The 15,294-nt window shown below is 34.4% G+C and overlaps 1 protein-coding gene and 1 long non-coding RNA gene across 8 annotated transcripts in view; both read right to left on the reverse strand.

Moving 5' to 3' along the window:
• Nucleotides 1-15,294, reverse strand: part of b3galt1b (UDP-Gal:betaGlcNAc beta 1,3-galactosyltransferase, polypeptide 1b) — a 171,199-nt gene that overhangs the window by 125,500 nt on the left and 30,405 nt on the right. The gene's annotated exons all lie outside the window — the stretch shown is intronic.
• On the reverse strand, nucleotides 8,876-10,944 carry LOC307001960. The gene is made up of 4 exons (XR_013798381.1): nucleotides 10,821-10,944; nucleotides 9,369-9,578; nucleotides 9,162-9,260; nucleotides 8,876-9,012 (listed from the first exon to the last, which is right to left on the reverse strand). It is a non-coding gene; the product is annotated as an uncharacterized lncRNA (long non-coding RNA).

The following is a 15,294-nucleotide window of genomic DNA, read 5'->3' on the forward strand; positions in this document are numbered from 1 at the left end:
TTCGCATTACTCTTAAAGGTGGGGTATGTGATTTGCAAAACGGCTGGCAGATTTTGAAAATACACAACTCAAATGGTCCTACCTTCTTTCCTTTGACTCCACCCATTCAAAGAACATGGACATGGATGGGGGGAGGGGGGGATGGTACGACCGATTGATTGACACACTTACTGTCCAATGATTCTAGGTGGTCTTGGAAATGATTGGCTGGAGTTTTTCGAGTCCTGCCCGTTCCACAGATGATTAAATTGCTTAATTTTTATTTCAGTGCTTCTAACTCAGTGGCTGTAAGTGGGTTAGGAATAGGATTTTAAGTGATTTTGAAAAAATGGCCAAAAAAGAGAATTACATACCCCACCTTTAAGTCGCATCAGTCAAAAAAATGCGTCAGTCATGAAGAGGAAAAAAAACATATATAAGTCGCATTTATTTAGAAATTTATTTCACAAAATCCAAGAACAGACATTTAATCTGGAAAGTTAAGTTATTCAACTACACAACAGCACACAGAACAACAGGCTGAAGGTGTCCGGTATGTTAACGTAACACATTAACAGTTATTCAGCTACACAATAGCACACAGAACATATACCTGGGAGGCTGAATAGGCTAAATTTAACATTAGCCAGCGAGTCCAACAAGCAAGTTACCGGTAAGCAAGTTCACCAAGCTCCTGCGATCTCATTCCTCAACACTGAATCCATTGAGTTCTTCCTCTGTGTCGCTTCTGAACAACTCCGCCAACTAGAGCGCCCTCTCGCGGCTGTAGACGGTAATGTTTTCTCTTGGTTCATCTCAGTCAGTATTAATTAATTTTGATATATAAGTCGCACCTGACTATAAGTCGCAGGACCAGCCAAACTATGAAAAAAAGTGTGACTTAAAGTCCGGAAAATACGGTATAATTGGATGGCAACGAAAGGAGTCCAACACCCACGTTGTCACATGTACGTTGTAAGAAAGCTTTTGTCATAATGCTGTAGACAAAGTACGATACAATTTTCAGCAATAAACCTACTCTATCAATAACTGTTGTTAATAACCCTCTGTCGATCCGACTGTCCATGGGCGGGGATACAAAAATCCGGAAGTACAAGCTGTAGTTTTAACGAAAGCCCTAGAGCTGTCAAATCAAATTCTGCTGACAAATCAATGGGAATTTCAAAGTGCAAACAAAGATAACAAAGCAAATAAAGTTAAAAAAGTGCACACATTATTCAATTTCATATACTACTGACAGTGTAACAATACACAGCGGGTTGAATATCGGCGAAGTTGCACTTTAACTCCAATCATCCTGCAAACATTTAAAGAGTGTATTAGGAAGGAAATGATGCGAGCGGGATGAGAACTGAACATAAGGTTAAAGAAATATTATAAGTCACATTAAAACAGAGCAGGCTGGGCAAAGGTCTTTAATTTAACACGATAGCCTATTGCATGCATGCACACGTGTGTCTGCAGGAAGAGGGAGCGTGTGTGTGTGTGTGTGTGACGGGCAAGCAGATGTGGCCTGCCTCATTAAAATGACAGCTGGATATTGAGCACACTTGCTGACCCTGTGGGCCGTTTGCTGAAATGGGTGAGAGTGCATTATGGACATGTCTCATAATTGAGCATCTGGACTGTAGAATCTCAAGCTTGTCATTTCTGCATGATCTCTGAGCTTACACACACACACACACACACACACACACACACACACAAAGCACTGCAGCTGTTAATCCACCAAAAGGCTGAGAGCCTCGCTGCAGCATAATCGCATTTCTCCATGTATTCAATGAATATTTACAGCGGCCGATAAGTCGTATGCTGGTATTGCATGTTTGGAGAGCTCATCTAGAAGTTCAGATGTTTACAGTTATGGAGAGTGGAAGTCTGCATGTTAAACCCCGACCTTTACCAAGGATAAGAAGCGGCAATGCAGATTCTGTTTTCCAAACATTATGAGAGATGCAAATCCAAAGTCAAATCCAGGATTCATATCCAGAACGGGGTTATTATCGCATTTTAGTTACTTGATTCAAAATAAACAGTGACTGAAATCAAATATATCAAACACTTATTTTATTTCAGCTAGTTCAACATTTCTTCATTTTTTTTAGTTCAACTTGAAGTACTAAAACAACTAAAAGTAAATAAACTAATAAATAAAAATAACTTAAAACTAAATAGACAATTTAAATAGAAATGTTTAAATATATATTTATATTAATGTTTGCACTTTGTGTTATATATATATATATATATATATATATATATATATATATATATATATATATATATATATATATATATATATACAGTATATGGATAATGAATTTTTCCCTGTTTTATCAGTTGATGTTTTAGTAATATTTTGTCATTTCATAATTATTAACAAAATATTAACAAAAAAATATAGTAGTGGGAATATGAATGGAATTTGTAAGGAATTTTGGTTCTGATTGCAAATCCTTGTGATGATATGGTTCGTTAATGGTTTCTTTTAACAATTTACTAAAAATGAAAGAAAAAAGACACAAATTTTATATATATATATATATATATATATATATATATATATATATATATATGTATATATTTAAAAACATATTTTATTTATTTTGAATGTTTTTGTTTTTTGAAGAAACATTCATCACATTAAGTCTAAAATACAACCAATGAACCAGACTTATTCATTAGTATTTTTTATTGATTAATTTAAAGATTTCTTTTTTTTGCGAATCAGACCACACTATGTTTGTTGATTCCTGCAACAAATGAGGACACTGCAAAAGAAAGATATGTTGTTCAATTCAACATTCAATTCAGACTGCACACTCATAGACGGTTCAATCATTCAGTTCCACTATTTAAAAAAAAATGGCATTCAGAAATCTTATTCAGAACCAGTTCTTAATTTCCAATCTGATAACTGAGAGTCCTTTGAAAGGTCCATGTCTTTATGATGACACTAATGAATTGAACGACGTGAAATGTTTATCTCATCTGAATGACAGCACAGGAGCTTCAGAACACTGTGTTGGGACATGAGGACCGGCTATGCATGTTTGCCCCTTCATTTGCATACATTACCCAGAATCCTTTACACTTTTTTTCCCAAAGACAATCACGATATCATCATTTCTTAGTATTCAAGGACATGGGAAGATCAAATTGATTCATTACCATTTTTCACATTACACCAGTATAGAAGGTCCCAAGCACGACCAAGTCAAATCTTTGCATGTACCTCAAGGAGGCTTACAGGAGGATAATTACTCTATAATGTGATTTGAGTTGTATGATAATTGAATTTGAGCAAATGAAGGTCAGTCTTTTGTAGGACGGGGTGCTGCGCTCAAATTAAACAGTGTACATTTCCACAGTGGCTTCTCAATGAATGAACGAACTGGAGAAATCATTTATGAGTCTTGTAGATCCAAGCACTGTGTGCTTTTACACTCCAACTTTCTTTTTAATTTAAGCAAAAAAGGTTTCTGCCTCTGCAGCGATTGTGTATTTCAATTTAGGCACATTCCCCGAAATGAACCTACCAGAGGTGTAAAAAGTACTGAGGAATTATACTACAGTTAATGTAAAGTTTCACTCAATTGACCTATGGCTAAGCCACGCCCCCAAAAATGATGAGCCAATCACAGTGCGCATAGCTAACCCAATACACTCGGACATTCTCTGCTTCCACGTCCATTGAAATGCATTGCAGTTAGTCAGTTTTCATTCGTTTTTTCTTGTCATTTAAAGTTTAAAATGGTCAAACGGTGTGCATGGGGTACAAGCAACTCCAACACTAGGTATCCCGAGAGGCTGGGCGACGGTGTGTATGTTTTACCCTTTCCCAAGCCACATCTCAACCGAGATAAGTGTCTGCTCTGGATTAAGTTATGCGGTAGACCACAACAGCAACTAAACGTGGATAAATTAAACGAGAATGTCTACATCTGTTCTAAGGAAAGTCAACAACGTATTTGAACGTTATCTTTAACATCTCTAAACGTTAACGTTAGCTTCTAGCTGCGTTGTACATCATGTCACTTAGCTTCATTAACGTATCTGTAAATAACAGAGATAACAAATGTTAGCAAGGTTGTGCTGAATGATTCATGTAAATACTGTAGCACCAAACTAACGGAGAGGTAACGTTAGGCTACTCTTGGTAAAGATGGTAAAAAGTCTTGTCCTGGAAACGTATGCAACTTAGACCTGTACATATTTAATTTGCTCATGAACCATTAATTACATATTGAAGCACAACATTTTAGACAACTTTCTACCAAAACAACTGGGGAACTTTTTTTTTTTTTTTTTTTTGCGGTTTATCACGTTTACTCTGTGACCTGTACATTTTTGCCTGGAGCTGAAGCTTTTCATCGACCTTCTCAACAATAAAATTATTATTATAACCCTCCAATGCATAGTTAAGGCCTTTTTGGTGACTTCAAGATGATATATAATCTTTCTGTCTCCAGAAATCATCAATTGCCTCCAGTGAAATATCTCCTACTGTGACAGCGGCCAGAGCGCCCGTCACCGAATGTTGACTGTGTGCCCGAGTGAGTGGAGGGGGCGTGGCTTAGCCATAGGTCAATTAAAAGTAAAAAAAACATGGAAGAAAAAAGTTTCCACACAAGTCTCAAAAGCAGACTAATGAAGAGGCATTGAAGATTTTCTCATTCAAGAAAATTCAATCTCCAGGTCAGTCACAATAGGAACTTTGTACTGTAAAACATTATTTGATCAATAAGTTTATAATTTATATGAAGTCAGTTATTGTCATTTAAGTTGAAAAGACTTAAACATCCAAATTGATTGTACTTCAAATTTTAAATCAGCAACTTTTTTTTTTACACTGTAAGACAGAGTTACAAACTAAACCTAAACTTACATCCTGAAACCTGTAACCTGAACACGTTCAACTTTAAATTCAGCATCAGTTGTGAGAGAAGAGTGATCATTAATTCAAAGTCAAGTTCACCTATCAATGTTTATAATGAAAATGCATGAATGCATTAATTAAAGCAATTGCTTCAGGTAAAAAACTCATGTTGCGGTGACTGATGGGACGCCTCTTCACAAGGATAACTGATCACTGAATGATTTAAATAGAAGTCAAGTCAGAGGATTTAATTGGCTTGTTGGCTCACTAAGACAGACAAAAATATGTAAGGCACAAAGACCTGAGAAATATGTACTTGAAGATTAAACTCAAATTTAATGAAGGTAAAGAATGGTTTTTGCTCTTTAAAATTTTAATTAAGAGAATTCGGTTTCAGCAATATTCAAGTTCAAAGTCCAAAAGAGATAATATTGAAATCAAAATGACCCCATTTACTTTCTTAATACACATTCTTATTGTGAGCAATTTATAAGTACACGTTATTCCACAAAATCATTCTGCCTCTGAAAACACTTTTAGCTGACATCACAAATCCCTCTTACTTTTCCAATCACCTGACTCCATTCTGGTAAACAACGCCCACTTTTCACAATCAAATCACGTCTCAATCTATAAGTCCAGCCATCTTTAGTTGTTGAATATCCAAAACTTTAAAAAAAAGAATCAGATGACGCAAGTAAAATGGATTGCGAATGGCGTTTCCTGTAGACTAAAGGAACACTCCACTTTTTTGGAAATAGGCTCATTTTCCAACTCCCCTAGAGTTAAACAGTTTTACCGTTTTCTAATGAATTCAGCCGATCAATTCAGTCTGGCGGTAGCACTTTTAGCATAGATCATTGAATCTGATTAGACCGTTAGCATCTCTCTAAAAAAAAAAACACCAAAGAGTTTCAATTATTACGCAGGAATGAGAGTATAGTTCCTAGTCATATTGGCCTAGAAAATCGCAACTTTTCATTTTCTGTCAGTCTTAGTACACGATGTTACTACAAAAAAGTCCGTTTTTAAATAGGAAAAATATCTAAACTCTTTTTTTGAGAGAGATGCTAACGGTCTAATCAGATTCAATGATCTATGCTAAGCTATGCTAAAGTGCTACCACCAGACGTGGAGATCGACTGAATGGATTCGAAAACGGTAAAACTCAACTAGGGAAGTAATTAGCCTATTTCCAAAAAAAGTTTAGTGTTCCTTTAAGTGCAGTAATAAAGTATGCTGGAAACCATGTCAGCAGTCATCACAAAAAACACAGTCTCTAATGCATTAGTGTCAGGTTAAATTAAATTAATAAAGACCAGGTTGCATCGTATTCTGGCCTAAATCCCTCACTTAACAGGAACATATCTTCTGATCAACATGAAAAATCAGAAAAACAAACAAACAGTTCAAATAATTTTTAGAACTAGCCTTTGACTAATGACAATCCCGAGTTGTGATGTAAAAGTAAGAAGACAGGGTCCATTTCAAGATCCCTCTGAAAACATCATGTAAAACATTACTATATATATAGTGAAATATTAGTGATCTGCTGTTAGCACATGCAAGGAGTCTTCTTTTTCTTTGCCTCTGGGTGTTTAAGGGTGCTTGAGGCAGATTTTGTTTCCCTTGAGGAGTGGGAGTCTCCTGGGAAATTTCACATCTCCAGCTCAAGCCGGTTTGTGAGGCTGACATTCTAAAAGTTGCAAAGTTAACTGCTGCTAGGCAATTATACATCCCATCGGTCCCGAAATTACACAAAAGGCAATTAGCCGCAGAGCCTTCATGCATGCAAAGTTTGGTGAGTTTTCACCACAGGGGGAAAAAAGTTACAGCTGCTCAAATAGAGGAACAAAAACACATTCAGCTGCAAGCAGCATTTACTGTCTGGAGTCAAGCACATCTATGACACTGTAAGGTTGAAACTAGAAGGTCTATAATACCAGGAGAAAGCTATCCGCAAGCTTTCTACGTGCCGCAGGACATCCCAGAATGACATTTTTGGTTAAGTCAGCTTCATTTATATAGCGCTTTTTACACTACAGCAGCTTTACCGTGATAGGACAAAGATTGGTTTGGCTGTACAGCAGCTCTAGAAGAAAGACATTGTCCAGCTTAAGTAAGTGTTTGATTGATCTGCTCATTTCTGGAGTTTTAGCCAGAATACATGGTTATCTGAATAGCAGTCAATTCATAATTTTCATGTGACTTCCCACCTTTACTGGAATGCCTATCTGGAGGGCAAAATAAGGCTTTGTTCTGCTGCCCTATATAGCCCTATATATAATTTTCTTACCAGGTTTGTACTAAGTTATAATGCACTACGACAGGAACATAAAAGGCCAAATTCAGTATACATCTCAATAATAAAATGTTCAGGCAAGCAGGTCATGTTAACCGTTTTCCCATAGAAAACCATTATAAAGAAAACACTTAACTTGCAATTTGCGTTAATATATAGAGAAATGTGCTTTATTATTAGTTAAAGTCATTTTTTTTGTATTTTTTTTTCCTTTTTTAAAATATTGGATGGATCTGAAATGGTTCAAAAAAAAAAAATCTTTTCTTTTTTTAAAGAATTGTTTCTAGATCATCGAGTACAAAAGTTAATAAGCAAAACTAAAAATGTGGACTACTGTTGGCACTAATGAGTGATAAACATGTTTCATTATTAGTTAAAGTCATTTTTTTTGTAATTTTTTTTTTCCTTTTTTTAAATATTGTTTTTACTAACTTTTACATTTGATAAATAAATAAGTATAAGAATAAATAAGTAATAATAATAAAATAAATAAGAATAAATATAATGTTTGTAAGACTGGAAAAACTGGTTGAAGAGAAAGACTGATCTATGGGACAAAGGACCTTGCTGGAAATTAATATCTGACCTCCCGAGTCATGGAGTCTCACTCCCTCGGAAACACCTAAAAACTCACACAAGAATATGTATGTGGTTTAATGTGAATGATTATCATTGAGTGTTACAGTGTTTTTTGGTGTCATTTGGAATGTCTCAGAGTGAGTGGTACAGATGTCTCATTTCCAGATAGGTAAATCAAAAGGAAATAAAGTTTTTGAAAGTTTAGAGAAACTGGCTCAGAAATGAAGAAAGCCAAATGGTCTTTTCCATCTCCCACACTGTTAAAACTGTTACTTGAATCTAACTCAATAAAATTAAGACAACATTTTCCAACTACTTTTTGTAAGTTTATTGGACTAACTGATATTTTGAGTAAGGACAACCTAATATTTTCGAATTAATAAAAAAACATATTATTAAGTAGCATTTTAAGAAAAAGCCAATAAATTAAGTACAATCAAAGTAAAAAAACAGATCTGCATTTTATACAGACTTAATTAAATTAGGTAAAATTTAAATGAAAAAATACTTGTTAATGTCTTCTGTTTTATTAGTTTTAACCAATTTGCTCTTGGTTTTGAAAGTGTAAACCCAAATAATTAGTTCAGACTGTTAATTTTCAACATTTATTAACAGTACCAATTAGCTGCACAATGTAAACAATCAGTAACATCTGAATCAGCCAATAAAGTGCTTCAGTGTTTTTACGGTGTACATATTAAAACAGTTTAATATTTCTAAACAGTTGAAATTAGCTGGACAGTATAAAGTAACATCTGTACTCATGCATTAAAACAATCATGAACTGCTGTTTTGTAAAACACCTTCACAGTAGTGTGTACATATTTTAAATATAATAATATATAAACATTTTAACACTAACTTACTTTACAGGTCACAAGCATGAGCATCTGACCTACAGTACAACTTAGTATTATACAATAACATGACACCTTCACATAGTTTGTTATTTAGAAACATTTTTACTCAAATATTCCACTGATCCCACCAACTGACCAGTTTTGAAAGAACATTTTCACTTTATTTTTCAAAGTCATGAACTTTGGGCTTGGTTTTGGGCGCAGTGTGTCAAGTCCCACGAAAAGTCTTTGGAACACCTCAAAAGTAAGCAGCATGCTCTGGCCAGATTTCCGAGATTAGAAAGGACTGGAATTCCCTCAAGGATGATTCCTACTGCATCTGGCTCACGGCAGACATAAATGCTGAAATTTTTCATTTTCAGGTCATCATGAACAGTTGTCTCTACAGCCCCCTTTGAGATAAAACAAATATATATAAGACAATCTGATTTGTTTATGAAAAACAAATACTCTACCATTACCAGCCAAATGTTGGTTCAGTTAGTTTACATTAACAGTCAGCACAATTTAAACCTGTTCACCAGACTGAGCCAATACTTACACAGTAATCAGAGATGAGCTCCTGTGCACTCTCTCCCATATATTCAAAGAGGCATCTCAGAGTGACATCTCTCTTTTTTACAGCAGTGGCACTTGGGTCCTAGTTAACAGAACAAAAATGAATAAATTATTTTTGTTGATAAATTCACTCCTTTTCATTGTGATATCCAGGGTTTTGACACAGAGGACAGGTAAATGAAAGACTTACTTCTGGTGAATTGTGGGATTTAGCTTCTGGATGGTCTCTTGAGAGGTGAGAGCGGAAGGAACTCCAGGATTTAAAAGAACATGGGCAATCTATATGAATACAAGGCAAGGAATGGCTGTGTCCAAAGGTCCCATGACGCAGTCTATACTGTTTAAAAATGTCCCTCTTTCTTTGTACCACAGTACGGCACAATTTACAGGGCCATCCCATCTGTTAAGAGGAAAAAGAAAAAACAAATATTAGTCATACAACTATAATGCAAGCCCTTTAAAAAAAAAACACTTAAAATACAAGTGAAGATTAGCCTTCTGAACAAGATAAGCTTTAGTTCAACTAATTTAGTTAAATTGTAATGCATTAATCTACATTTTTTTTCTAATTGTAGTTTCCATTTACAAACCCATAATATCCCTGTAGATAATCTATCAACCTGTTAATATGAATATTTATTTTAAGTTTGACCATGCAATACAGACACAGATTTAGCATTGTGACAAAATTATATCTTTAAAAAAACACTTCTAAAGTAGAACAGTCTATTAATGATTATTCAGTCTTTAACTAACATAGCCTACATAATTCTTTATTCTTTCAAGCAGACATATTTGTATAAACTAAATACAAGTAATCCTTATAAAAGCTATTAAAGATCAATGAATGCTTTTCTATTTTTATTATGTTGTTTGAATAATATTAAGTGAAGTATACACTAAGAAATAATGTTGTGTGTTTTTAATCCATTCAGACATGAAAGAGTTAAATTCAGTCCTCGCGGGCTGTATAACGTTAAGTTAGCTGTCTAACGTTATATGCAGGGCACATATAACGCACAGGAAAACCTCTTTTGCGTCGTCACTCTTATTCAGATCTATATTTCTGCTCTTCTCTTTCTCCCAGACGTTTACATTTTTGAACGATTGACATGCATCAAGCGCATGCCAACTCCTGTTCAGTCAGGTAAATCAGTAGGCTACGTTACAAAATGTAGGCCTAACATTACGCATCTAGTTACCACAAACGCAAATCAGTTCTGAATGGATCTCTTCCCTAATAGTTTCTCCCTAACATTAACGTTTTTATTCGCCATTATTTGTAGGTTTTAATTTAGTTATGGTCTCGTTTTTGTCTGTGAAAAAATGTTTGAAAAATGAAATTAACACTGCACTCTCAGTTCACTGGCAAACTTACAAACACATTTGAAAAATTAAACTATCACACAAAGACAACATTACTTATACAACGCACACACATCGATTTATACACTAACAGTTAACGTTAACATTATGTGGCTCAAGTTAGCTGCTACTTTCGAGCTGTTCGAGAGCACATTAAAAATGGCGACCGACGGTCGCAAAAGTTTGTAAGAAACAGAGCAATGGTTTTGCAGATTGTACAACATAAACACGTTAATTAGGCTAACATCTAACTTTAAAAATACAAAAAGTTACTTACATGGCTCAGTGTTCGAATAAGCTTCTGTCCTGGTCTGGTCCTGGAACGAGAGGGAAGGATTTGCCCGCGGGCTTGAACTTTCCGTTGCTGCAGGTGGGCGGGGTCGTTTTTTTACGTCTGATATAAACTTTTAAAATGAGTTTAGTAAAATCAATTTATGGTGAAGTCCAATGAACCTAATTTTATTATAGAAAATATTAAGTTACGAAAATATTCACACTTTTTACTTATCAATAACTCAAAAAAACAAAGAAATAAAAATAAATTAATTTAATGGAATAAATATAGTTAAAAAAAATAAGTCTCATGGACAATAGCACTGAGCGACTTTTTACAGTGCACTGTATATATATATATATATATATATATATATATATATATATATATATATATATATATATATATATATATATATATATATATATATATATATATATATATATTAGCTTTTAGTTAATGATAATCATCCAGGTTTTTCTTCAGGGTGTACTTCAAAATAAATAAAAATGATATATATAGTGTGTGACAATGCAATAGACACACTAGCAGAGGTTGTCAGCTGGGAATCCAAGACAGAAAATCCAAAAGGGCAGAAACAGTAAACACCGGTCAGTGACAGGATAACCAGCAGACGTAATCGAAAGCACAACAATAGTCCAAGGCAGGCAAACAGGTCGAAACCAGGCAAGCAGTCCAACTAAACAGACACAGCTCAGCAAACTGTAGCAACAGCAAAAACAATACTTCGCAACAAACGAGAGAACAGAGGATTTATAAAGAGTCCAAAGGCATTTATTTATTTTTAAAATCAAAATATGTGATTATGTTTGGAGTCTATTTTGGTAAATATTTAACACAAACTTTCAAAAAAAAGATCCATTCCAGTGCAATCTCTGGAATGAATCTGAAATGGTTCAAATAATATATATATAAAAAAAAAATGTAATGCCACAATTATTATATTTTTTTTTAAGAATTGTTTCTAATCTAGATCATCGAGTACAAAAGTTAATAAGCAAAACTAAAAATTTGGACTACTGTTGGCAATAATGAGTGATAAACATGTTTTACTAGTTCTAGAAACTCTCATCCAGAAGATGATAAAAAAACAAGGAAACTAACAGATGCAACACATCCCTGCATAACTGATAATAATGGGCAAGAGATATACACTGGGTCCTTTAAAAAAAACGCATAGGCTAAGTAATAAAATAAATGATAGCCGTGTTGTGGATTGCTTTCTCAATAGTGACTGATGATTGGATCCCAATAGGCTGTCATGGAATAGTTCCTGTGGATTGTTTGAAGAGCTACATTAAACCTCCTGTTGGATTAAAGTTTTTCCAATGGATGTCCATTAAGTCCTCTGTTTATTTGATGACATCTGATATATGTTTCTCTTTCAGATTAAACTTTGTCCTGACCTAAAAAGCATTCTCCATTAACAATGAAATCTAATCCAGCACACGGCTTAATCTTTGTCCAGAGAGCTGCCTATTTGAGTCCGCTCCTAATCCCGAATGAAGCTTCTGCAGGAGTCTGGAGGTGTTGAATTGCCTGTGTTAGTGCTTTTGTGAGACGGGCTGAGGCAGCTAAAGCTGTGAGGATTATCAGAGAAGCTGTTGAGACACATAGAGACATGGCTGTCATTCTGCGAAAGAGGACGGGGACAGGAAGTGATGTCGTCACCGTGTCCCAGACTGCAGCAGAGGACATGCTGGGCTGTGAATGCCGATGAGCGCTCTGGCATCCCCGTTGCATCGAATAATAAGTGTTTTTCAAACTGTAAATACCCCTGCATTTTAAACTCACGGTAACACTTTATTGTAGGGTCCAATTCTCACTATTAAGGCGAGACACTACATGTGAATAGGGTAATATTTTTAACTAGCAGATATCACCATGAATCCCAGTTGATTACCTACATTAAGATGAGAAAAAAATGTATTACAAGTTTTCTGTAATTTAATGTTTAAATATGCAAATTAGGCATTATCTAATTAAATATGTGCTAATTTGCCTAAATTTAAAAAAACGAAATCTCAGAATTGGATAAAGCCAGGTTCAAAGTTATTTTTTCATTGAGTTCACATATTAGATGGGGAAAAAATTACAGAGGGATTTATGGATATCTACTTTTGTTATCCTGTAAATCAGAATATACTGTCAATAGCCTTAAAAAAATTATTTTCGCCATGTTTTTTGGAATAAAATGTTATATAAATCAGGCTAGGAATAATATATTTACAAATCCCTCTGTAATTGTCTTCATAATATAACTAGGTACAAGACTGGAAAGTTTGGTGTGTATAGGTGCTACTGAAGAGGAGATTTCGGACTTGGAGCATGAGAGAAAAGTCATTTTAAGAAAAAGGCATTTAAAGATTTGTAATGTAAAAAATCATACTTTTTTAGTGGAAACAACTATTTACTGACACAATATCTTATCAAATCATTAGCAACAACAATACAAACCACCTAAATCACATCAAAACTTATAAACACAGCATTTATGGCCTTCAACTGAGCAGAAAAACAGTCAAAAACACACATCTAAATGTCAGAGCGCGTCACGTGATGCATCTGAACGAATCAGGTTGTCAGAATATAGCCTTTTGAATAGCCATCAATGGAGAACATGTTTTTTCTTTCTTGCAGCGTAGTGTAATATGTAATTGAAGGCATAAATGACCTTACGATGAATTGCTAACAAGCCAAACCTTGACTTCCTATCACATGCTGGTCTTGAAGGAACGTGTCACATCAGAGGCTCAGGAATGATGTGCTCATTAAATGCAGCATCGAGGACCATTCAAAACAAAAATCTGCTACAAAACTACATCATTTGAGTTGATGGACATCTTATTCATATTTTTTTACTTATTTAGCCCACTTTATCCACCAAATACATAAAAAAAAATTGTGAAACTAGTTTTTGTGGATTACTATAAAATGCTATTGTTACATTTATAATTCGGGGACGGAAAATGTCTAATTTTAAGAATTTACTCTTTTTCAATTCATTAGTTGGAATTTGCCAAATCCAATAAGAGGCTAAACTAAGAAATGAAGTAGAATTTGAGTTAAATTAAGAGAAATTCAACAAGTGTCAAGCCTCTTATAAATCCTCAAACTTAAAAACTTATTTCATTTATTTAAACTTTCAGAGAAGTTTTTGTCAAACCATCATTCAATGCTCGTCTTAAATAACCTTCCTTTTATAGTAAAAAATCTTCTTTAAATTCTTCTATATTTACTTCTCAAAAAGTCAAATTACAATTCTGAATCTTGTTTGCTTCCTCGATTCAAATTAGATGGATTCAATTTAAAAACCATTCACAGTTAATTTCTAACTGGCATATATACATATATTTATATGGACATAAGTACACACTAATATTCACAATTTTGGGGTCACTAAGATGTTCTTTATTAAATATTAAAACTATTCAGTATGGATGCATTAAATTGATCAAAAATAAAGACATTTATAATGTTACAAAGGATTTATATTTTAAACAAATGCTGTTCTTTTTAACTTTATTCATCAAAGAATCCTGGGAAAAAATTATCACTATTTCCACAAATATAATAAGCAGCACAGATGATAATATTAATAATAATAAATGTACGGATCCCCTAAAGGGACATGGTGATGAAAAAGTACCCGAGAAACTTTGTGTTCACTTACAAAACTTCTGCATTCTTTGCAAGCGAACACAAACGTTTAGCAAGGAACCGCAAATGTATTGTGAGCAAACACAAAGTTTCTCGGGGGAACGCAAAACTTTTGTGCAAAAGCATTGAAATATATTTTTTCCTCCACCATGTCCCTTTAGGGGCTCCGTATAAATGTTTCTCGAGCAGCAAACCATCATATTAGAATGATTTCTGAAGGATCACGTGACACTGAAGACTGGAGTAATGATGTTAAAAATGCAGCTTTGATCACATAGAAAACTGTTATTTTAAATAGTAATAATATTTACAGTATTACTGTATTTTTAAATGCAATTAATTCAGCCTTGCTGAGCAAAAGAGACTTCCATCAGAAACAGGAAGAAATCTTACCGACCCTAAAGTATAGCATATCATATATGTCTATGATAAACCTGAGAGCAGAGCACCGTTTCATTGGAAAAGTGGGTAATTGGACAGGAGAGAAGACCGCAGGATTTGTAATCATTTCTACAATGTGTCATAAAGAGTTTAGCAAAAGCTTCCCGGCTCTAAACTTCATAATATCTGCAGACCTGCTGATATGGTCATTTTACACGAACTCACGCGATGTGTTTAGATGCTGTTCACTGTGGCTTTAAAGCCTCGGTATAAATGAGGAGAATAAGAAAATATGTTTTTCCTCACACTTTAAAGACAGGCCTATGGGATATGAGTAAATATGATTTCCCTCAGCGGGGGAAAGGCCTCGACTGATAAATTTAACCGAACGAGCTGTCATAAAAAGATGAAAAAT

The sequence above is a fragment of the Phoxinus phoxinus genome (genome assembly GCF_949152265.1).
Source record: "Phoxinus phoxinus genome assembly, chromosome: 7".
Classification (NCBI taxonomy): Eukaryota; Metazoa; Chordata; class Actinopteri; order Cypriniformes; family Leuciscidae; genus Phoxinus; species Phoxinus phoxinus.